This window comes from Salvelinus fontinalis, chromosome 20, assembly GCF_029448725.1.
Source record: "Salvelinus fontinalis isolate EN_2023a chromosome 20, ASM2944872v1, whole genome shotgun sequence".
Classification (NCBI taxonomy): Eukaryota; Metazoa; Chordata; class Actinopteri; order Salmoniformes; family Salmonidae; genus Salvelinus; species Salvelinus fontinalis.
The window spans coordinates 37,416,673-37,442,393 of record NC_074684.1 but is presented as its reverse complement, the minus strand read 5'-3'; positions in this window follow the sequence as shown (position 1 = coordinate 37,442,393).

Here is a 25,721-nt window from a genome sequence, read left to right as displayed (position 1 = left end):
CCCACTACCACTATCAAATTAGAGCCATAAGGGAGACTAGACATCTACCACCCCACTATCACTATCAAATTAGAGCCATAAGGGAGACTAGACATCTACCACCCCACTACCACTATCAAATTAGAGCCATAAGGGAGACTAGACATCTACCACCCCACTACCACTATCAAATTTGAGCCATAAGCGAGACTAGACATCTACCACCCCACTACCACTATCAGATTAGAGCCATAAGGGAGACTAGACATCTACCACCCCACTACCACTATCAGATTAGAGCCATAAGTGAGACTAGACATCTACCACCCCACTACCACTATCAGATTAGAGCCATAAGGGAGACTAGACATCTACCACCCCATTACCACTATCAGATTAGAGCCATAAGGGAGACTAGACATCTACCACCCCACTACCACTATCAGATTAGAGCCATAAGGGAGCCTAGACATCTACCACTACCAGATTAGAGCCATGAGGGGGACTAGACATCTACCACCCCACTACCACTATCAGATTAGAGCCATAAGGCAGACTAGACATCTACCAGCCCACTACCACTATCAAATTAGAGCCATAAGGGAGACAAGACATCTACCACTACCACTATCAGATTGGAGCCATAAGGGAGACTAGACATCTACCACCCCACTACCACTATCAAATTAGAGCCATAAGGGAGACTAGACATCTACCACCCCACTACCACTATCAAATTAGAGCCATAAGGGAGACTAGACATCTACCACCCCACTACCACTATCAAATTAGAGCCATAAGGGAGACTAGACATCTACCACCCCACTATCACTATCAAATTAGAGCCATAAGGGAGACTAGACATCTACCACCCCACTACCACTATCAAATTAGAGCCATAAGGGAGACTAGACATCTACCACCCCACTACCACTATCAAATTAGAGCCATAAGGGAGACTAGACATCTACCACCCCACTACCACTATCAGATTAGAGCCATAAGGGAGACTAGACATCTACCACCCCACTACCACTATCAGATTAGAGCCATAAGTGAGACTAGACATCTACCACCCCACTACCACTATCAAATTAGAGCCATAAGGGAGACTAGACATCTACCACCCCACTACCACTATCAAATTAGAGCCATAAGGGAGACTAGACATCTACCACCCCACTACCACTATCAAATTAGAGCCATAAGGGAGACTAGACATCTACCACCCCACTACCACTATCAAATTAGAGCCATAAGGGAGACTAGACATCTACCACCCCACTATCACTATCAAATTAGAGCCATAAGGGAGACTAGACATCTACCACCCCACTACCACTATCAAATTAGAGCCATAAGGGAGACTAGACATCTACAACCCCACTACCACCATCAAATTAGAGCCATAAGGGAGACTAGACATCTACCACCCCATTACCACTATCAGATTAGAGCCATAAGGGAGACTAGACATCACCCACCCCACTACCACTACCAGATTAGAGCCATAAGGGAGCCTAGACAACTACCACCCCACTACCACTATCAGATTAGAGCCATAAGGGAGCCTAGACATCTACCACTACCAGATTAGAGCCATGAGGGGGACTAGACATCTACCACCCCACTACCACTATCAGATTAGAGCCATAAAGCAGACTAGACATCTACCACCCCACTGCCACTATCAAATTAGAGCCATAAGGGAGACAAGACATCTACCACTACCACTATCAGATTGGAGCCATAAGGGAGACTAGACATCTACCACTACCACTATCAGATTAGAGCCATAAGGGAGACTAGACATCTACCACCCCACTACCACTATCAAATTAGAGCCATAAGGGAGACTAGACATCTACCACCCCACTACCACTATCAAATTAGAGCCATAAGGGAGACTAGACATCTACCACCCCACTACCACTATCAAATTAGAGCCATAAGGGAGACTAGACATCTACCACCCCACTATCACTATCAAATTAGAGCCATAAGGGAGACTAGACATCTACCACCCCACTACCACTATCAAATTAGAGCCATAAGGGAGACTAGACATCTACCACCCCACTACCACTATCAAATTTGAGCCATAAGCGAGACTAGACATCTACCACCCCACTACCACTATCAGATTAGAGCCATAAGGGAGACTAGACATCTACCACCCCACTACCACTATCAGATTAGAGCCATAAGTGAGACTAGACATCTACCACCCCACTACCACTATCAGATTAGAGCCATAAGGGAGACTAGACATCTACCACCCCATTACCACTATCAGATTAGAGCCATAAGGGAGACTAGACATCTACCACCCCACTACCACTATCAGATTAGAGCCATAAGGGAGCCTAGACATCTACCACTACCAGATTAGAGCCATGAGGGGGACTAGACATCTACCACCCCACTACCACTATCAGATTAGAGCCATAAGGCAGACTAGACATCTACCAGCCCACTACCACTATCAAATTAGAGCCATAAGGGAGACAAGACATCTACCACTACCACTATCAGATTGGAGCCATAAGGGAGACTAGACATCTACCACCCCACTACCACTATCAAATTAGAGCCATAAGGGAGACTAGACATCTACCACCTCACTACCACTATCAAATTAGAGCCATAAGGGAGACTAGACATCTACCACCCCACTACCACTATCAAATTAGAGCCATAAGGGAGACTAGACATCTACCACCCCACTATCACTATCAAATTAGAGCCATAAGGGAGACTAGACATCTACCACCCCACTACCACTATCAAATTAGAGCCATAAGGGAGACTAGACATCTACCACCCCACTACCACTATCAAATTAGAGCCATAAGGGAGACTAGACATCTACCACCCCACTACCACTATCAGATTAGAGCCATAAGGGAGACTAGACATCTAACCACCCCACTACCACTATCAGATTAGAGCCATAAGTGAGACTAGACATCTACCACCCCACTACCACTATCAAATTAGAGCCATAAGGGAGACTAGACATCTACCACCCCACTACCACTATCAGATTAGAGCCATAAGGGAGACTAGACATCTACCACTCCACTACCACTATCAGATTAGAGCCATAAGGGAGACTAGACATCTACCACCCCACTACCACTATAAAATTAGAGCCATAAGGGAGACTAGACATCTACCACCCCACTACCACTACCAGATTAAAGCCATAAGGGAGACTAGACATCTACCACCCCACTACCACTATCAGATTAGAGCCATAAGGGAGACTAGACATCTACCACCCCACTACCACTATCAGATTAGAGCCATACGGCAGATTAGACATCTACCACCCCACTACCACTATCAAATTAGAGCCAAAAGGGAGACTAGACATCTACCAACCCACTACCACTATCAGATTAAATCCATAAGGGAGACTAGACATACACCACCCCACTACCACTATCAGATTCGAGCCATAAGGGAGACTAGACATCTACCACTCCACTACCACTATCAGATTAGAGCCATAAGGGAGACTAGACATCTACCACCACAATACCACTATCAGATTAGAGCCATAAGGGAGACTAGACATCTTCCACCCCACTACCACTATCAGATTAGAGCCATAACGGAGCTAGACATCTACCACTACTAGATTAGAGCCATAAGGGAGACTAGACATCTACCACCCCACTACCACTATCAGATTAGAGCCATAAAGGAGACTAGACATCTACCACCCCACTATCAGATTAGAGCCATAAGTGAGACTAGACATCTACCACCCCACTACCACTATCAGATTAGAGCCATAAGGGAGACTAGAAATCACCCACCCCACTACCACTACCAGATTAGAGCCATAAGGGAGCCTAGACATCTACCACTACCAGATTAGAGCCATAAGGGAGCCTAGACATCTACCACTACCAGATTAGAGCCATGAGGGGGACTAGACATCTACCACCCCACTACCACTATCAGATTAGAGCCATAAGGCAGACTAGACATCTACCACCCCACTACCACTATCAAATTAGAGCCATAAGGGAGACAAGACATCTACCACTACCACTATCAGATTGGAGCCATAAGGGAGACTAGACATCTACCACTACCACTATCAGATTAGAGCCAAAAGGGAGACTAGACATCTACCACCCCACTACCACTATCAAATTATAGCCATAAGGGAGACTAGACATCTACCACCCCACTACCACTATCAAATTAGAGCCATAAGGGAGACTAGACATCTACCACCCCACTACCACTATCAAATTAGAGCCATAAGGGAGACTAGACATCTACCACCCCACTATCACTATCAAATTAGAGCCATAAGGGAGACTAGACATCTACCACCCCACTACCACTATCAAATTAGAGCCATAAGGGAGACTAGACATCTACAACCCCACTACCACCATCAAATTAGAGCCATAAGGGAGACTAGACATCTACCACCCCATTACCACTATCAGATTAGAGCCATAAGGGAGACTAGACATCACCCACCCCACTACCACTACCAGATTAGAGCCATAAGGGAGCCTAGACATCTACCACCCCACTACCACTATCAGATTAGAGCCATAAGGGAGCCTAGACATCTACCACTACCAGATTAGAGCCATGAGGGGGACTAGACATCTACCACCCCACTACCACTATCAGATTAGAGCCATAAGGCAGACTAGACATCTACCACCCCACTGCCACTATCAAATTAGAGCCATAAGGGAGACAAGACATCTACCACTACCACTATCAGATTGGAGCCATAAGGGAGACTAGACATCCACCACTACCACTATCAGATTAGAGCCATAAGGGAGGCTAGACATCTACCACCCCACTACCACTATCAAATTAGAGCCATAAGGGAGACTAGACATCTACCACCCCACTACCACTATCAAATTAGAGCCATAAGGGAGACTAGACATCTACCACCCCACTACCACTATCAAATTAGAGCCATAAGGGAGACTAGACATCTACCACCCCACTATCACTATCAAATTAGAGCCATAAGGGAGACTAGACATCTACCACCCCACTACCACTATCAAATTTGAGCCATAAGCGAGACTAGACATCTACCACTACCACTATCAGATTAGAGCCATAAGGGAGACTAGACATCTACCACCCCACTACCTCTATCAAATTAGAGCCATAAGGGAGACTAGACATCTACCACCCCACTACCACTATCAAATTAGAGCCATAAGGGAGACTAGACATCTACCACCCCACTACCACTATCAAATTAGAGCCATAAGGGAGACTAGACATCTACCACCCCACTTTCACTATCAAATTAGAGCCATAAGGGAGACTAGACATCTACCACCCCACTACCACTATCAAATTAGAGCCATAAGGGAGACTAGACATCTACCACCCCACTACCACTATCAAATTTGAGCCATAAGCGAGACTAGACATCTACCACCCCACTACCACTATCAGATTAGAGCCATAAGGGACACTAGACATCTACCACCCCACTACCACTATCAGATTAGAGCCATAAGGGAGACTAGACATCACCCACCCCACTACCACTACCAGATTAGAGCCATAAGGGAGCCTAGACATCTACCACCCCACTACCACTATCAGATTAGAGCCATAAGGGAGCCTAGACATCTACCACTACCAGATTAGAGCCATGAGGGGGACTAGACATCTACCACCCCACTACCACTATCAGATTAGAGCCATAAGGCAGACTAGACATCTACCACCCCACTGCCACTATCAAATTAGAGCCATAAGGGAGACAAGACATCTACCACTACCACTATCAGATTGGAGCCATAAGGGAGACTAGACATCTACCACTACCACTATCAGATTAGAGCCATAAGGGAGACTAGACATCTACCACCCCACTACCACTATCAAATTAGAGCCATAAGGGAGACTAGACATCTACCACCCCACTACCACTATCAAATTAGAGCCATAAGGGAGACTAGACATCTACCACCCCACTACCACTATCAAATTAGAGCCATAAGGGAGACTAGACATCTACCACCCCACTATCACTATCAAATTAGAGCCATAAGGGAGACTAGACATCTACCACCCCACTACCACTATCAAATTAGAGCCATAAGGGAGACTAGACATCTACCACCCCACTACCACTATCAAATTTGAGCCATAAGCGAGACTAGACATCTACCACCCCACTACCACTATCAGATTAGAGCCATAAGGGAGACTAGACATCTACCACCCCACTACCACTATCAGATTAGAGCCATAAGTGAGACTAGACATCTACCACCCCACTACCACTATCAGATTAGAGCCATAAGGGAGACTAGACATCTACCACCCCATTACCACTATCAGATTAGAGCCATAAGGGAGACTAGACATCTACCACCCCACTACCACTATCAGATTAGAGCCATAAGGGAGCCTAGACATCTACCACTACCAGATTAGAGCCATGAGGGGGACTAGACATCTACCACCCCACTACCACTATCAGATTAGAGCCATAAGGCAGACTAGACATCTACCACCCCACTACCACTATCAAATTAGAGCCATAAGGGAGACAAGACATCTACCACTACCACTATCAGATTGGAGCCATAAGGGAGACTAGACATCTACCACTACCACTATCAGATTAGAGCCATAAGGGAGACTAGACATCTACCACCCCACTACCACTATCAAATTAGAGCCATAAGGGAGACTAGACATCTACCACCCCACTACCACTATCAAATTAGAGCCATAAGGGAGACTAGACATCTACCACCCCACTACCACTATCAAATTAGAGCCATAAGGGAGACTAGACATCTACCACCCCACTATCACTATCAAATTAGAGCCATAAGGGAGACTAGACATCTACCACCCCACTACCACTATCAAATTAGAGCCATAAGGGAGACTAGACATCTACCACCCCACTACCACTATCAAATTAGAGCCATAAGGGAGACTAGACATCTACCACCCCACTACCACTATCAGATTAGAGCCATAAGTGAGACTAGACATCTACCACCCCACTACCACTATCAAATTAGAGCCATAAGGGAGACTAGACATCTACCACCCCACTACCACTATCAGATTAGAGCCATAAGGGAGAATAGACATCTACCACTCCACTACCACTATCAGATTAGAGCCATAAGGGAGACTAGACATCTACCACCCCACTACCACTATCAAATTAGAGCCATAAGGGAGACTAGACATCTACCACCCCACTACCACTACCAGATTAAAGCCATAAGGGAGACTAGACATCTACCACCCCACTACCACTATCAGATTAGAGCCATAAGGGAGACTAGACATCTACCACCCCACTACCACTATCAGATTAGAGCCATACGGCAGATTAGACATCTACCACCCCACTACCACTATCAAATTAGAGCCAAAAGGGAGAATAGACATCTACCACCGCACTACCACTATCAGATTAAATCCATAAGGGAGACTAGACATCTACCACCCCACTACCACTATCAGATTAGAGCCATAAGGGAGACTAGACATCTACCACCCCACTACCACTATCAGATTAGAGCCATAAATCAGACTAGACATCTACCACCCCACTACCACTATCAGATTAGAGCCATAAGGGAGACTAGACATCTACCACCCCACTACCACTATCAGATTAGAGCCATAAGGGAGACTAGACATCTACCAACCCACTACCACTATCAGATTAGAGACATAAGGGAGACTAGACATACACCACCCCACTACCACTATCAGATTAGAGCCATAAGGGAGACTAGACATCTACCACCCCACTACCACTACGAGATTTGAGCCATAAGGGAGACTAGACATCTACAACCCCACTACCACTATCAGATTAGAGCCATAAGGGAGACTAGACATCTACCACCCCACTACCACTTTAGAAAAAAGAGCCAAAATGGAGTCTAGACATCTACCACCCCACTACCACTATCAGATTAGAGCCATAAGGGAGACTAGACATCTACAACTACCACTATCAGATTAGAGCCATAAGGGAGACTAGACATCTACCACCCCACTACCACTACCAGAGTAGAGCCATAAGGGAGACTAGACATCTACTACCCCACTACCTCTATCAGATTAGAGCCATAAGGGAGGCTAGACATATATACCACCACACTACCACTATCAGATTAGAGCCATAAGGGAGACTAGACATCTACCACCCCACTACCACTACGAGATTAGAGCCATAAGGGAGACTAGACGTCTACCACCCCACTACCACTATCAGATTAGAGCCATAAGGGAGACTAGACATCTACCACCCCACTACCACTATCAAATTAGAGCCAAAAGGGAGACTAGACATCTACCACCGCACTACCACTACCAGATTAAAGCCATAAGGGAGACTAGACATCTACCACCCCACTACCACTATCAGATTAGAGCCATAAGGGAGTCTAGACATCTACCACCCCACTACCACTATCAGATTAGAGCCATAAATCAGACTAGACATCTACCACCCCACTACCACTATCAGATTAGAGCCATAAGGGAGACTAGACATCTACCACTCCACTACCACTATCAGATTAGAGCCATAAGGGAGACTAGACATCTACCACCACACTACCACTATCAGATTAGAGCCATCAGGGAGACTACACATCTACCACCACACTACCACTATCAGATTAGAGCCATAAGGAGCCTAGACATCTACCACTAGCAGATTAGAGCCATAAGGGAACCTAGACATCTACCACCCCACTACCACTATCAGATTAGAGCCATAAGGGAGAATAGACATCACCCACCCCACTACCACTACCAGATAAGAGCCATAAGGGAGCCTAGACATCTACCACCCCACTACCACTATCAATTCAGAGCCATAAAGGAGACTAGACATCTACCACCCCACTACCACTATCAGATTAGAGCCACAAGGGAGACTAGACATCTACTACCCCACTACCACTATCAGATTAGAGCCATAAGGGAGACTAGACATCTACCACTCCACTACCACTATCAGATTAGAGCCATAAGGGAGACTAGACATCTACCACCACACTACCACTATCAGATTAGAGCCGTAAGGGAGACTAGACATCTACCACCCCACTACCACTATCAGATGAGAGCCATAAGGAGCCTAGACATCTACCACTACCAGATTAGAGCCATAAGGGAGACTAGACATCTACCACCCCACTACCACTATCAGATTAGAGCCATAAGGGAGACTAGACATCTATCACCCCACTACCACTATCAGATTAGAGCCATAAGGGAGACTAGACATCACCCACCCCACTACCACTACCAGATTAGAGCCATAAGGGATCCTAGACATCTACCACCCCACTACCACTATCAGATTAGAGCCATAAGGGAGACTAGACATCTACCAACCCACTACCACTATCAGATTAGAGCCACAAGGGAGACTAGATATCTACCACCACACTACCACTATTAGATTAGAGCCATAAGGGAGAATAGACATCTACCACCCCACTACCACTATCAGATTAGAGCCATAAGGGAGCCTAGACATCTACCACTACCAGATTAGAGCCATTAGGGGGACTAGACATCTACCACCCCACTACCACTATCAGATTAGAGCCATAAGGGAGACTAGATGTCTACCACTACCACTATCAGATTAGAGCCATAAGGGAGACTAGACATCTTCCACCCCACTACCACTATCAGATTAGAGCCATAAGGGAGACTAGAAATCACCCACCCCACTACCACTACCAGATTAGAGCCATAAGGGAGCCTAGACATCTACCACCCCACTACCACTATCAGATTAGAGCCATAAGGGAGCCTAGACATCTACCACTACCAGATTAGAGCCATGAGGGGGACTAGACATCTACCACCCCACTACCACTATCAGATTAGAGCCATAAGGCAGACTAGACATCTACCACCCCACTACCACTATCAAATTAGAGCCATAAGGGAGACAAGACATCTACCACTACCACTATCAGATTGGAGCCATAAGGGAGACTAGACATCTACCACTACCACTATCAGATTAGAGCCATAAGGGAGACTAGACATCTACCACCCCACTACCACTATCAAATTAGAGCCATAAGGGAGACTAGACATCTACCACCCCACTACCACTATCAAATTAGAGCCATAAGGGCGACTAGACATCTACCACCCCACTATCACTATCAAATTAGAGCCATAAGGGAGACTAGACATCTACCACCCCACTACCACTATCAAATTAGAGCCATAAGGTAGACTAGACATCTACCACCCCACTATCACTATCAAATTAGAGCCATAAGGGAGACTAGACATCTACCACCCCACTACCACTATCAAATTAGAGCCATAAGGGAGACTAGACATCTACCACCCCACTACCACTATCAAATTAGAGCCATAAGGGAGACTAGACATCTACCACCCCACTACCACTATCAGATTAGAGCCATAAGGGAGACTAGACATCTACCACCCCACTACCACTATCAGATTAGAGCCATAAGTGAGACTAGTCATCTACCACCCCACTACCACTATCAAATTAGAGCCATAAGGGAGACTAGACATCTACCACCCCACTACCACTATCAGATTAGAGCCATAAGGGAGACTAGACATCTACCACTCCACTACCACTATCAGATTAGAGCCATAAGGGAGACTAGACATCTACCACCCCACTACCACTATCAAATTAGAGCCATAAGGGAGACTAGACATCTACCACCCCACTACCACTACCAGATTAAAGCCATAAGGGAGACTAGACATCTACCACCCCACTACCACTATCAGATTAGAGCCATAAGGGAGACTAGACATCTACCACCCCACTACCACTATCAGATTAGAGCCATACGGCAGATTAGACATCTACCAACCCACTACCACTATCAAATTAGAGCCAAAAGGGAGAATAGACATCTACCACCGCACTACCACTATCAGATTAGAGCCATAAGGGAGACTAGACATCTACCACCCCACTACCACTATCAGATTAGAGCCATAAATCAGACTAGACATCTACCACCCCACTACCACTATCAGATTAGAGCCATAAGGGAGACTAGACATCTACCACCCCACTACCACTATCAGATTAGAGCCATAAGGGAGACTAGACATCTACCAACCCACTACCACTATCAGATTAGAGCCATAAGGGAGACTAGACATACACCACCCCACTACCACTATCAGATTAGAGCCATAAGGGAGACTAGACATCTACCACCCCACTACCACTACGAGATTTGAGCCATAAGGGAGACTAGACATCTACAACCCCACTACCACTATCAGATTAGAGCCATAAGGGAGACTAGACATCTACCACCCCACTACCACTTTAGAAAAAAGAGCCAAAAGGGAGTCTAGACATCTACCGCCCCACTACCACTATCAGATTAGAGCCATAAGGGAGACTAGACATCTACAACTACCACTATCAGATTAGAGCCATAAGGGAGACTAGACATCTACCACCCCACTACCACTACCAGAGTAGAGCCATAAGGGAGACTAGACATCTACTACCCCACTACCTCTATCAGATTAGAGCCATAAGGGAGGCTAGACATATACCACCACACTACCACTATCAGATTAGAGCCATAAGGGAGACTAGACATCTACCACCCCACTACCACTACGAGATTAGAGCCATAAGGGAGACTAGACGTCTACCACCCCACTACCACTATCAGATTAGAGCCATAAGGGAGACTAGACATCTACCACCCCACTACCACTATCAAATTAGAGCCAAAAGGGAGACTAGACATCTACCACCGCACTACCACTACCAGATTAAAGCCATAAGGGAGACTAGACATCTACCACCCCACTACCACTATCAGATTAGAGCCATAAGGGAGACTAGACATCTACCACTCCACTACCACTATCAGATTAGAGCCATAAGGGAGACTAGACATCTACCACCACACTACCACTATCAGATTAGAGCCATCAGGGAGACTACACATCTACCACCACACTACCACTATCAGATTAGAGCCATAAGGAGCCTAGACATCTACCACTAGCAGATTAGAGCCATAAGGGAAACTAGACATCTACCACCCCACTACCACTATCAGATTAGAGCCATAAGGGAGAATAGACATCACCCACCCCACTACCACTACCAGATAAGAGCCATAAGGGAGCCTAGACATCTACCACCCCACTACCACTATCAATTCAGAGCCATAAAGGAGACTAGACATCTACCACCCCACTACCACTATCAGATTAGAGCCACAAGGGAGACTAGACATCTACTACCCCACTACCACTATCAGATTAGAGCCATAAGGGAGACTAGACATCTACCACTCCACTACCACTATCAGATTAGAGCCATAAGGGAGACTAGATATACCAAGGTAGCTTAGCAGTTCAGACGTATTTTTCCGTGTTGTCGTGTCGTGTCCTGTATATATATATATTTACACCTTTTCTTCACATATCTTTTATTTATTTTATTATCCAAGAACTCAACTACAAAAGCTTTCCTGCAAAAGCTTTCCTGCAACCCGCTTCACCAATTACAATAAGTACTATTCACCTCAATCTGAAAATCCATCGTGGAAGATAGCCAGGGGCTAATTCAGAAGCTAGCCTGAAAGCTAATCCAGAAGCTACTCCGATAGCTAGCCAGAAGCTAATCTGTAGCTGCCCCGAAATTAGCCGGTTTGCTGGCTAGCGTTGGTGTTTCAGCTGCCCACGTTTTGCGGTCATCAGCTATTCCTCTAGCTCGATAATCTACCGGCACTTAAGTGCAACGCGACTCGGACCGGAGCATTCCGGGACTTTTTTTCTCTCAGTTTCCCCGGATAGTTTCCCCGCTAGCTAGCTGCATACCGTGTGACTATTGGCTTACGTCGACCCCGGAGCTAACTCAAATCATGCTGGAGCTAGCCAGCTGAGGAGTTCCATCACCATCCGGACCCGCTTCTTTGTTGCTGCTGCAGATACGGAACCCCACCGGGCCTTCACGACTGACTGCCGACGTTATCTGCCCGAGGGATTTATCCAACCGGCACCTCCGTCCCGGCGTTACCTGAACGCTCATCTGAGGCCCGCTAATCGTTAGCTGTCTTATCGGCTGCTATCTGAACAAAACCCCACTACACGGAACCTACCGACGGAAACGCACGAGGTATCTACAAACAGACCTCCATCCTATGCTGCTACCGATAGCCATATACCCGGCCAGCTGTCTGGATCGCCACGACCCCAACCAACCTCTACTCACTGGACCCTTATTTATCACTCGATTAAGCTTGCCTCTCCTTAATGTAAATATGCCTTGTCCATTGCTGTTCTGGTTAGTGTTTATTGGCTTATTTCACTGTAGAGATTCTAGCCCTGCTCTCTATACCATATCCAACCCTGCAGTTCCACCACCCACATATGCGATGACATCACCTGGTTTCAATGATGTTTCTAGAGACAAGATCTCTCTCATCATCACTCAATACCTAGGTTTACCTCCACTGTATTCACATCCTACCATACCTTTGTCTGTACATTATTCCTTTAAACTATTTTATCGCCCCCAGAAACTTCCTTTTACTCTCTGCTCTGGTAGCTCTAGGCGACCAATTCTCATAGCTTTTAGCCGTACTATTATACTACTTCTCCTCTGTTCCTCTGGTGATGTAGAGGTGAATCCAGGCCCTGCAGTACCTGGCTCCACTCCTATTCCCCAGGCGCTCTCTTTTGATGACTTCTGTAACCGTAATAGCCTTGGCTTCATGCATGTTAACATTAGGAGCCTCCTCCCTAAGTTTGTTTTGTTCACTGCTTTAGCACACTCTACCAACCCGGATGTATTAGCCGTGTCTGAATCCTGGCTTAGAAAGACCACCAAAAATTCAGACATTTTTATCCCCAATTACAATATTTTCAGACAAGATAGAACGGCCAAAGGGGGCGGTGTTGCAATCTACTGCAAAGACTGCCTGCAGAGTTCTGTTATACTATCCAGGTCTGTTCCCAAACAATTTGAACTTCTACTTTTAAAAATCCACCTCTCTAAAAACAAGTCTCTCACCGTTGCCGCCTGCTATAGACCACCCTCTGCCCCCAGCTGTGCTCTGGACACTATATGTGAACTGATTGCCCCCCATCTATCTTCAGAGCTCGTGCTGCTAGGCGACCTAAATTTGAACATGCTCAACACCCCAGCCACCCTACAATCTAAGCTTGATGCCCTCAATCTCACACAAATTATTAATGAACCTACCAGGTACCACCCCAATTCCGTAAACACGGGTACCCTCATAGATATCATCCTAACAAACTTGCCCTCCAAATACACCTCTGCTGTTTTTAACCAAGATCTCAGCGATCACTGCCTCATTGCCTGCATCCGTAATGGGTCAGCGGTCAAACGACCTCCACTCATCACTGTCAAACGCTCCCTGAAACACTTCAGCGAGCAGGCCTTCCTAATTGACCTGGCCGGGGTATCCTGGAAGGATATTGATCTCATCCCGTCAGTAGAGGATGCCTGGTCATTTTTTTAAAATGCCTTCCTCACCATCTTGAATAAGCATGCCCCATTCAAGAAATTTAGAACCAGGAACAGATATAGCCCTTGGTTCTCTCCTGACCTGACTGCCCTTAACCAACAGAAAAACATCCTATGGCGTTCTGCATTAGCATCGAACAGCCCCCGTGATATGCAACTTTTCAGGGAAGCCAGAAACCAATATACACAGGCAGTTAGAACAGCCAAGGCTAGCTTTTTCAAGCAGAAATTTGCTTCCTGCAACACAAATTCAAAAAAGTTCTGGGACACCGTAAAGTCCATGGAGAATAAGAACACCTCCTCCCAGCTTCCAACCGCCCTGAAGATAGGAAACACTGTCACCACCGACAAATCCACTATAATTGAGAATTTCAATAAGCATTTTTCTACGGCTGGCCATGCTTTCCACCTGGCTACCCCTACCCGGGACAACAGCACTGCCCTCCCCTCTGCTACTCGCCCAAGCCTTCCCCATTTCTCTTTCTCCCAAATACAGTCAGCTGATGTTCTTAATGAGCTGCAAAATCTGGACCCTTACAAATCAGCCGGGCTAGATAATCTGGACCCTTTCTTTCTAAAACTATCTGCTGAAATTGTTGCCACCCCTATTACTAGCCTCTTCAACCTCTCTTTCGTGTCGTCTGAGATCCCCAAAGATTGGAAAGCAGCTGCGGTTATCCCCCTCTTCAAAGGGGGGGACACCCTTGACCCTAACTGCTACAGACCTATATCTATCCTACCCTGCCTTTCTAAGGTCTTCGAAAGCCAAGTCAACAAACAGATTACCGACCATTTCGAATCACACCACACCTTCTCCGCTATGCAATCTGGTTTCAGAGCTGGTCATGGGTGCACCTCAGCCACGCTCAAGGTCATAAACGATATCGTAACCGCCATCGATAGGAAACAATACTGTGCAGCCGTATTCATTGACCTGGCCAAGGCTTTTGACTCTGTCAATCACCACATCCTCATTGGCAGACTCGACAGCCTTGGTTTCTCTAATGATTGCCTCGCCTGGTTCACCAGCTACTTCTCTGATAGAGTTCAGTGTGTCAAATCGGAGGGTCTGTTGTCCGGGCCTCTGGCAGTCTCTATGGGGGTGCCACAGGGTTCAATTCTTGGACCGACTCTCTTCTCTGTTTACATCAATGATGTCGCTCTTGCTGCTGGTGATTCTCTGATCCACCTCTACGCAGACGACACTATTCTGTATACTTCTGGCCCTTCTTTTGACACTGTGTTAACAACCCTCCAGGCGAGCTTCAATGCCATACAACTCTCCTTCCGTGGCCTCCAACTGCTCTTAAATACAAGTAAAACCAAATGCATGCTCTTCAACCGATCGCTGCCTGCTCCTGCCCGCCTGTCCAACATCACTACTTTGGACGGCTCTGACTTAGAATATGTGGACAACTACAAATACCTAGGTGTCTGGTTAGACTGTAAACTCTCCTTCCAGACCCACATCAAACATCTCCAATCCAAAGTCAAATCTAGAATTGGCTTCCTATTCCGCAACAAAGCATCCTTTACTCATGCTGCCAAACATACCCTTGTAAAACTGACCATCCTACCAATCCTCGACTTCGGTGATGTCATTTACAAAATAGCCTCCAAAACCCTACTCAATAAATTGGATGCAGTCTATCACAGTGCCATCCGTTTTGTCACCAAAGCCCCATATACTACCCACCACTGCGACCTGTACACTCTCGTTGGCTGGCCCTCGCTTCATACTCGTCGCCAAACCCATTGGTTCCAGGTCATCTACAAGACCCTGCTAGGTAAAGTCCCCCCTTATCTCAGCTCGCTGGTCACCATAGCAGCACCTACCCGTAGCACGCGCTCCAGCAGGTATATCTCTCTAGTCACCCCCAAAACCAATTCTTCCTTTGGACGCCTCTCCTTCCAGTTCTCTGCTGCCAATGACTGGAACGAACTACAAAAACCTCTGAAACTGGAAACACCTATCTCCCTCACTAGCTTTAAGCACCAGCTGTCAGAGCAGCTCATAGATTACTGCACCTGTACATAACCCATCTACAATTTAGCCCAAACAACTACCTCTTTACCTACTGTATTTATTTATTAATTTATTTTGCTCCTTTGCACCCCATTATTTCTGTCTCTACTTTGCACTTTCTTCCAATGCAAACCAACCATTCCAGTGTTTTTTTTAGTTTTTATTTTACTTGCTGTGTTGTACTCACTTCGCCTCCATGGCCTTTTTATATTTTTATTTATTTATACATATATCTGTTTGCCTTCACCTCCCTTATCTCACCTCACTTGCTCACATTGTATATAGACTTATTTTTTTTATCTTTTTCACTGTATTATTGACTATATGTTTGTTTTTACTCCATGTGTAACTATGTGTTGTTGTATGTGTCGAACTGCTTTGCTTTATCTTGGCCAGGTCGCAATTGTAAATGAGAACGTGTTCTCAATTTGCCTACCTGGTTAAATAAAGGTTAAATAAATAATAAATAGACATCTACCACCACACTACCACTATCAGATTAGAGCCATAAGGGAGACTAGACATCTACCACCCCACTACCACTATCAGATGAGAGCCATAAGGAGCCTAGACATCTACCACTACCAGATTAGAGCCATAAGGGAGACTAGACATCTACCACCCCACTACCACTATCAGATTAGAGCCATAAGGGAGACTAGACATCTATCACCCCACTACCACTATCAGATTAGAGCCATAAGGGAGACTAGACATCACCCACCCCACTACCACTACCAGATTAGAGCCATATGGGATCCTAGACATCTACCACCCCACTACCACTATCAGATTAGAGCCATAAGGGAGACTAGACATCTACCAACCCACTACCACTATCAGATTAGAGCCACAAGGGAGACTAGATATCTACCACCACACTACCACTATTAGATTAGAGCCATAAGGGAGAATAGACATCTACCACCCCACTACCACTATCAGATTAGAGCCATAAGGGAGCCTAGACATCTACCACTACCAGATTAGAGCCATTAGGGGGACTAGACATCTACCACCCCACTACCACTATCAGATTAGAGCCATAAGGGAGACTAGATGTCTACCACTACCACTATCAGATTAGAGCCATAAGGGAGACTAGACATCTTCCACCCCACTACCACTATCAGATTAGAGCCATAAGGGAGACTAGAAATCACCCACCCCACTACCACTACCAGATTAGAGCCATAAGGGAGCCTAGACATCTACCACCCCACTACCACTATCAGATTAGAGCCATAAGGGAGCCTAGACATCTACCACTACCAGATTAGAGCCATGAGGGGGACTAGACATCTACCACCCCACTACCACTATCAGATTAGAGCCATAAGGCAGACTAGACATCTACCACATCTACCACTATCAAATTAGAGCCATAAGGGAGACAAGACATCTACCACTACCACTATCAGATTGGAGCCATAAGGGAGACTAGACATCTACCACTACCACTATCAGATTAGAGCCAAAAGGGAGACTAGACATCTACCACCCCACTACCACTATCAAATTAGAGCCATAAGGGAGACTAGACATCTACCACCCCACTACCACTATCAAATTAGAGCCATAAGGGAGACTAGACATCTACCACCCCACTACCACTATCAAATTAGAGCCATAAGGGAGACTAGACATCTACAACCCCACTACCACCATCAAATTATAGCCATAAGGGAGACTAGACATCTACCACCCCACTACCACTATCAAATTAGAGCCATAAGGGAGACTAGACATCTACCACCCCACTACCACTATCAAATTAGAGCCATAAGGGAGACTAGACATCTACCACCCCACTATCACTATCAAATTAGAGCCATAAGGGAGACTAGACATCTACCACCCCACTACCACTATCAAATTAGAGCCATAAGGGAGACTAGACATCTACAACCCCACTACCACCATCAAATTAGAGCCATAAGGGAGACTAGACATCTACCACCCCACTACCACTATCAGATTAGAGCCATAAGGGAGCCTAGACATCTACCACTACCAGATTAGAGCCATTAGGGGGACTAGACATCTACCACCCCACTACCACTATCAGATTAGAGCCATAAGGGAGACTAGATGTCTACCACTACCACTATCAGATTAGAGCCATAAGGGAGACTAGACATCTTCCACCCCACTACCACTATCAGATTAGAGCCATAAGGGAGACTAGAAATCACCCACCCCACTACCACTACCAGATTAGAGCCATAAGGGAGCCTAGACATCTACCACCCCACTACCACTATCAGATTAGAGCCATAAGGGAGCCTAGACATCTACCACTACCAGATTAGAGCCATGAGGGGGACTAGACATCTACCACCCCACTACCACTATCAGATTAGAGCCATAAGGCAGACTAGACATCTACCACCCCACTACCACTATCAAATTAGAGCCATAAGGGAGACAAGACATCTACCACTACCACTATCAGATTGGAGCCATAAGGGAGACTAGACATCTACCACTACCACTATCAGATTAGAGCCATAAGGGAGACTAGACATCTACCACCCCACTACCACTATCAGATGAGAGCCATAAGGAGCCTAGACATCTACCACTACCAGATTAGAGCCATAAGGGAGACTAGACATCTACCACCCCACTACCACTATCAGATTAGAGCCATAAGGGAGACTAGACATCTATCACCCCACTACCACTATCAGATTAGAGCCATAAGGGAGACTAGACATCACCCACCCCACTACCACTACCAGATTAGAGCCATAAGGGATCCTAGACATCTACCACCCCACTACCACTATCAGATTAGAGCCATAAGGGAGACTAGACATCTACCAACCCACTACCACTATCAGATTAGAGCCACAAGGGAGACTAGATATATACCACCACACTACCACTATTAGATTAGAGCCATAAGGGAGAATAGACATCTACCACCCCACTACCACTATCAGATTAGAGCCATAAGGGAGCCTAGACATCTACCACTACCAGATTAGAGCCATTAGGGGGACTAGACATCTACCACCCCACTACCACTATCAGATTAGAGTCATAAGGGAGACTAGATGTCTACCACTACCACTATCAGATTAGAGCCATAAGGGAGACTAGACATCTTCCACCCCACTACCACTATCAGATTAGAGCCATAAGGGAGACTAGAAATCACCCACCCCACTACCACTACCAGATTAGAGCCATAAGGGAGCCTAGACATCTACCACCCCACTACCACTATCAGATTAGAGCCATAAGGGAGCCTAGACATCTACCACTACCAGATTAGAGCCATGAGGGGGACTAGACATCTACCACCCCACTACCACTATCAGATTAGAGCCATAAGGCAGACTAGACATCTACCACCCCACTACCACTATCAAATTAGAGCCATAAGGGAGACAAGACATCTACCACTACCACTATCAGATTGGAGCCATAAGGGAGACTAGACATCTACCACTACCACTATCAGATTAGAGCCATAAGGGAGACTAGACATCTACCACCCCACTACCACTATCAGATGAGAGCCATAAGGAGCCTAGACATCTACCACTACCAGATTAGAGCCATAAGGGAGACTAGACATCTACCACCCCACTACCACTATCAGATTAGAGCCATAAGGGAGACTAGACATCTATCACCCCACTACCACTATCAGATTAGAGCCATAAGGGAGACTAGACATCACCCACCCCACTACCACTACCAGATTAGAGCCATAAGGGATCCTAGACATCTACCACCCCACTACCACTATCAGATTAGAGCCATAAGGGAGACTAGACATCTACCAACCCACTACCACTATCAGATTAGAGCCACAAGGGAGACTAGATATATACCACCACACTACCACTATTAGATTAGAGCCATAAGGGAGAATAGACATCTACCACCCCACTACCACTATCAGATTAGAGCCATAAGGGAGCCTAGACATCTACCACTACCAGATTAGAGCCATTAGGGGGACTAGACATCTACCACCCCACTACCACTATCAGATTAGAGCCATAAGGGAGACTAGATGTCTACCACTACCACTATCAGATTAGAGCCATAAGGGAGACTAGACATCTTCCACCCCACTACCACTATCAGATTAGAGCCATAAGGGAGACTAGAAATCACCCACCCCACTACCACTACCAGATTAGAGCCATAAGGGAGCCTAGACATCTACCACCCCACTACCACTATCAGATTAGAGCCATAAGGGAGCCTAGACATCTACCACTACCAGATTAGAGCCATGAGGGGGACTAGACATCTACCACCCCACTACCACTATCAGATTAGAGCCATAAGGCAGACTAGACATCTACCACCCCACTACCACTATCAAATTAGAGCCATAAGGGAGACAAGACATCTACCACTACCACTATCAGATTGGAGCCATAAGGGAGACTAGACATCTACCACTACCACTATCAGATTAGAGCCAAAAGGGAGACTAGACATCTACCACCCCACTGCCACTATCAAATTAGAGCCATAAGGGAGACTAGACATCTACCACCCCACTACCACTATCAAATTAGAGCCATAAGGGAGACTAGACATCTACCACCCCACTACCACTATCAAATTAGAGCCATAAGGGAGACTAGACATCTACAACCCCACTACCACCATCAAATTATAGCCATAAGGGAGACTAGACATCTACCACCCCACTACCACTATCAAATTAGAGCCATAAGGGAGACTAGACATCTACCACCCCACTACCACTATCAAATTAGAGCCATAAGGGAGACTAGACATCTACCACCCCACTATCACTATCAAATTAGAGCCATAAGGGAGACTAGACATCTACCACCCCACTACCACTATCAAATTAGAGCCATAAGGGAGACTAGACATCTACAACCCCACTACCACCATCAAATTAGAGCCATAAGGGAGACTAGACATCTACCACCCCACTACCACTATCAGATTAGAGCCATAAGGGAGCCTAGACATCTACCACTACCAGATTAGAGCCATTAGGGGGACTAGACATCTACCACCCCACTACCACTATCAGATTAGAGCCATAAGGGAGACTAGATGTCTACCACTACCACTATCAGATTAGAGCCATAAGGGAGACTAGACATCTTCCACCCCACTACCACTATCAGATTAGAGCCATAAGGGAGACTAGAAATCACCCACCCCACTACCACTACCAGATTAGAGCCATAAGGGAGCCTAGACATCTACCACCCCACTATCACTATCAGATTAGAGCCATAAGGGAGCCTAGACATCTACCACTACCAGATTAGAGCCATGAGGGGGACTAGACATCTACCACCCCACTAACACTATCAGATTAGAGCCATAAGGCAGACTAGACATCTACCACCCCACTACCACTATCAAATTAGAGCCATAAGGGAGACAAGACATCTACCACTACCACTATCAGATTGGAGCCATAAGGGAGACTAGACATCTACCACTACCACTATCAAATTAGAGCCAAAAGGGAGACTAGACATCTACCACCCCACTACCACTATCAAATTAGAGCCATAAGGGAGACTAGACATCTACCACCCCACTACCACTATCAAATTAGAGCCATAAGGGAGACTAGACATCTACCACCCCACTACCACTATCAAATTAGAGCCATAAGGGAGACTAGACATCTACAACCCCACTACCACCATCAAATTATAGCCATAAGGGAGACTAGACATCTACCACCCCACTACCACTATCAAATTAGAGCCATAAGGGAGACTAGACATCTACCACCCCACTACCACTATCAAATTAGAGCCATAAGGGAGACTAGACATCTTCCACCCCACTACCACTATCAGATTAGAGCCATAAGGGAGACTAGAAATCACCCACCCCACCACCACTACCAGATTAGAGCCATAAGGGAGCCTAGACATCTACCACCCCACTACCACTATCAGATTAGAGCCATAAGGGAGCCTAGACATCTACCACTACCAGATTAGAGCCATGAGGGGGACTAGACATCTACCACCCCACTACCACTATCAGATTAGAGCCATAAGGCAGACTAGACATCTACCACCCCACTACCACTATCAAATTAGAGCCATAAGGGAGACAAGACATCTACCACTACCACTATCAGATTGGAGCCATAAGGGAGACTAGACATCTACCACTACCACTATCAGATTAGAGCCAAAAGGGAGACTAGACATCTACCACCCCACTACCACTATCAAATTAGAGCCATAAGGGAGACTAGACATCTACCACCCCACTACCACTATCAGATTAGAGCCATAAGGGAGCCTAGACATCTACCACTACCAGATTAGAGCCATTAGGGGGACTAGACATCTACCACCCCACTACCACTATCAGATTAGAGCCATAAGGGAGACTAGATGTCTACCACTACCACTATCAGATTAGAGCCATAAGGGAGACTAGACATCTTCCACCCCACTACCACTATCAGATTAGAGCCATAAGGGAGACTAGAAATCACCCACCCCACTACCACTACCAGATTAGAGCCATAAGGGAGCCTAGACATCTACCACCCCACTACCACTATCAGATTAGAGCCATAAGGGAGCCTAGACATCTACCACTACCAGATTAGAGCCATGAGGGGGACTAGACATCTACCACCCCACTACCACTATCAGATTAGAGCCATAAGGCAGACTAGACATCTACCACCCCACTACCACTATCAAATTAGAGCCATAAGGGAGACAAGACATCTACCACTACCACTATCAGATTGGAGCCATAAGGGAGACTAGACATCTACCACTACCACTATCAGATTAGAGCCAAAAGGGAGACTAGACATCTACCACCCCACTACCACTATCAAATTAGAGCCATAAGGGAGACTAGACATCTACCACCCCACTACCACTATCAAATTAGAGCCATAAGGGAGACTAGACATCTACCACCCCACTACCACTATCAAATTAGAGCCATAAGGGAGACTAGACATCTACAACCCCACTACCACCATCAAATTATAGCCATAAGGGAGACTAGACATCTACCACCCCACTACCACTATCAAATTAGAGCCATAAGGGAGACTAGACATCTACCACCCCACTACCACTATCAAATTAGAGCCATAAGGGAGACTAGACATCTTCCACCCCACTACCACTATCAGATTAGAGCCATAAGGGAGACTAGAAATCACCCACCCCACTACCACTACCAGATTAGAGCCATAAGGGAGCCTAGACATCTACCACCCCACTACCACTATCAGATTAGAGCCATAAGGGAGCCTAGACATCTACCACTACCAGATTAGAGCCATGAGGGGGACTAGACATCTACCACCCCACTACCACTATCAGATTAGAGCCATAAAGCAGACTAGACATCTACCACCCCACTACCACTATCAAATTAGAGCCATAAGGGAGACAAGACATCTACCACTACCACTATCAGATTGGAGCCATAAGGGAGACTAGACATCTACCACTACCACTATCAGATTAGAGCCAAAAGGGAGACTAGACATCTACCACCCCACTACCACTATCAAATTAGAGCCATAAGGGAGACTAGACATCTACCACCCCACTACCACTATCAAATTAGAGCCATAAGGGAGACTAGACATCTACCACCCCACTACCACTATCAAATTAGAGCCATAAGGGAGACTAGACATCTACAACCCCACTACCACCATCAAATTATAGCCATAAGGGAGACTAGACATCTACCACCCCACTACCACTATCAAATTAGAGCCATAAGGGAGACTAGACATCTACCACCCCACTACCACTATCAAATTAGAGCCATAAGGGAGACTAGACATCTACCACCCCACTATCACTATCAAATTAGAGCCATAAGGGAGACTAGACATCTACCACCCCACTACCACTATCAAATTAGAGCCATAAGGGAGACTAGACATCTACAACCCCACTAGCACCATCAAATTAGAGCCATAAGGGAGACTAGACATCTACCACCCCATTACCACTATCAGATTAGAGCCATAAGGGAGACTAGACATCACCCACCCCACTACCACTACCAGATTAGAGCCATAAGGGAGCCTAGACATCTACCACCCCACTACCACTATCAGATTAGAGCCATTAGGGAGCCTAGACATCTACCACTACCAGATTAGAGCCATGAGGGGGACTAGACATCTACAACCCCACTACCACTATCAGATTAGAGCCATAAGGCAGACTAGACATCTACCACCCCACTGCCACTATCAAATTAGAGCCATAAGGGAGACAAGACATCTACCACTACCACTATCAGATTGGAGCCATAAGGGAGACTAGACATCTACCACTACCACTATCAGATTAGAGCCATAAGGGAGACTAGACATCTACCACCCCACTACCACTATCAAATTAGAGCCATAAGGGAGACTAGACATCTACCACCCCACTACCACTATCAAATTAGAGCCATAAGGGAGACTAGACATCTACCACCCCACTACCACTATCAAATTAGAGCCATAAGGGAGACTAGACATCTACCACCCCACTATCACTATCAAATTAGAGCCATAAGGGAGACTAGACATCTACCACCCCACTACCACTATCAAATTAGAGCCATAAGGGAGACTAGACATCTACCACCCCACTACCACTATCAAATTTGAGCCATAAGCGAGACTAGACATCTACCACTACCACTATCAGATTAGAGCCATAAGGGAGACTAGACATCTACCACCCCACTACCACTATCAAATTAGAGCCATAAGGGAGACTAGACATCTACCACCCCACTACCACTATCAAATTAGAGCCATAAGGGAGACTAGACATCTACCACCCCACTACCACTATCAAATTAGAGCCATAAGGGAGACTAGACATCTACCACCCCACTATCACTATCAAATTAGAGCCATAAGGGAGACTAGACATCTACCACCCCACTACCACTATCAAATTAGAGCCATAAGGGAGACTAGACATCTACCACCCCACTACCACTATCAAATTTGAGCCATAAGCGAGACTAGACATCTACCACCCCACTACCACTATCAGATTAGAGCCATAAGGGACACTAGACATCTACCACCCCACTACCACTATCAGATTAGAGCCATAAGGGAGACTAGACATCACCCACCCCACTACCACTACC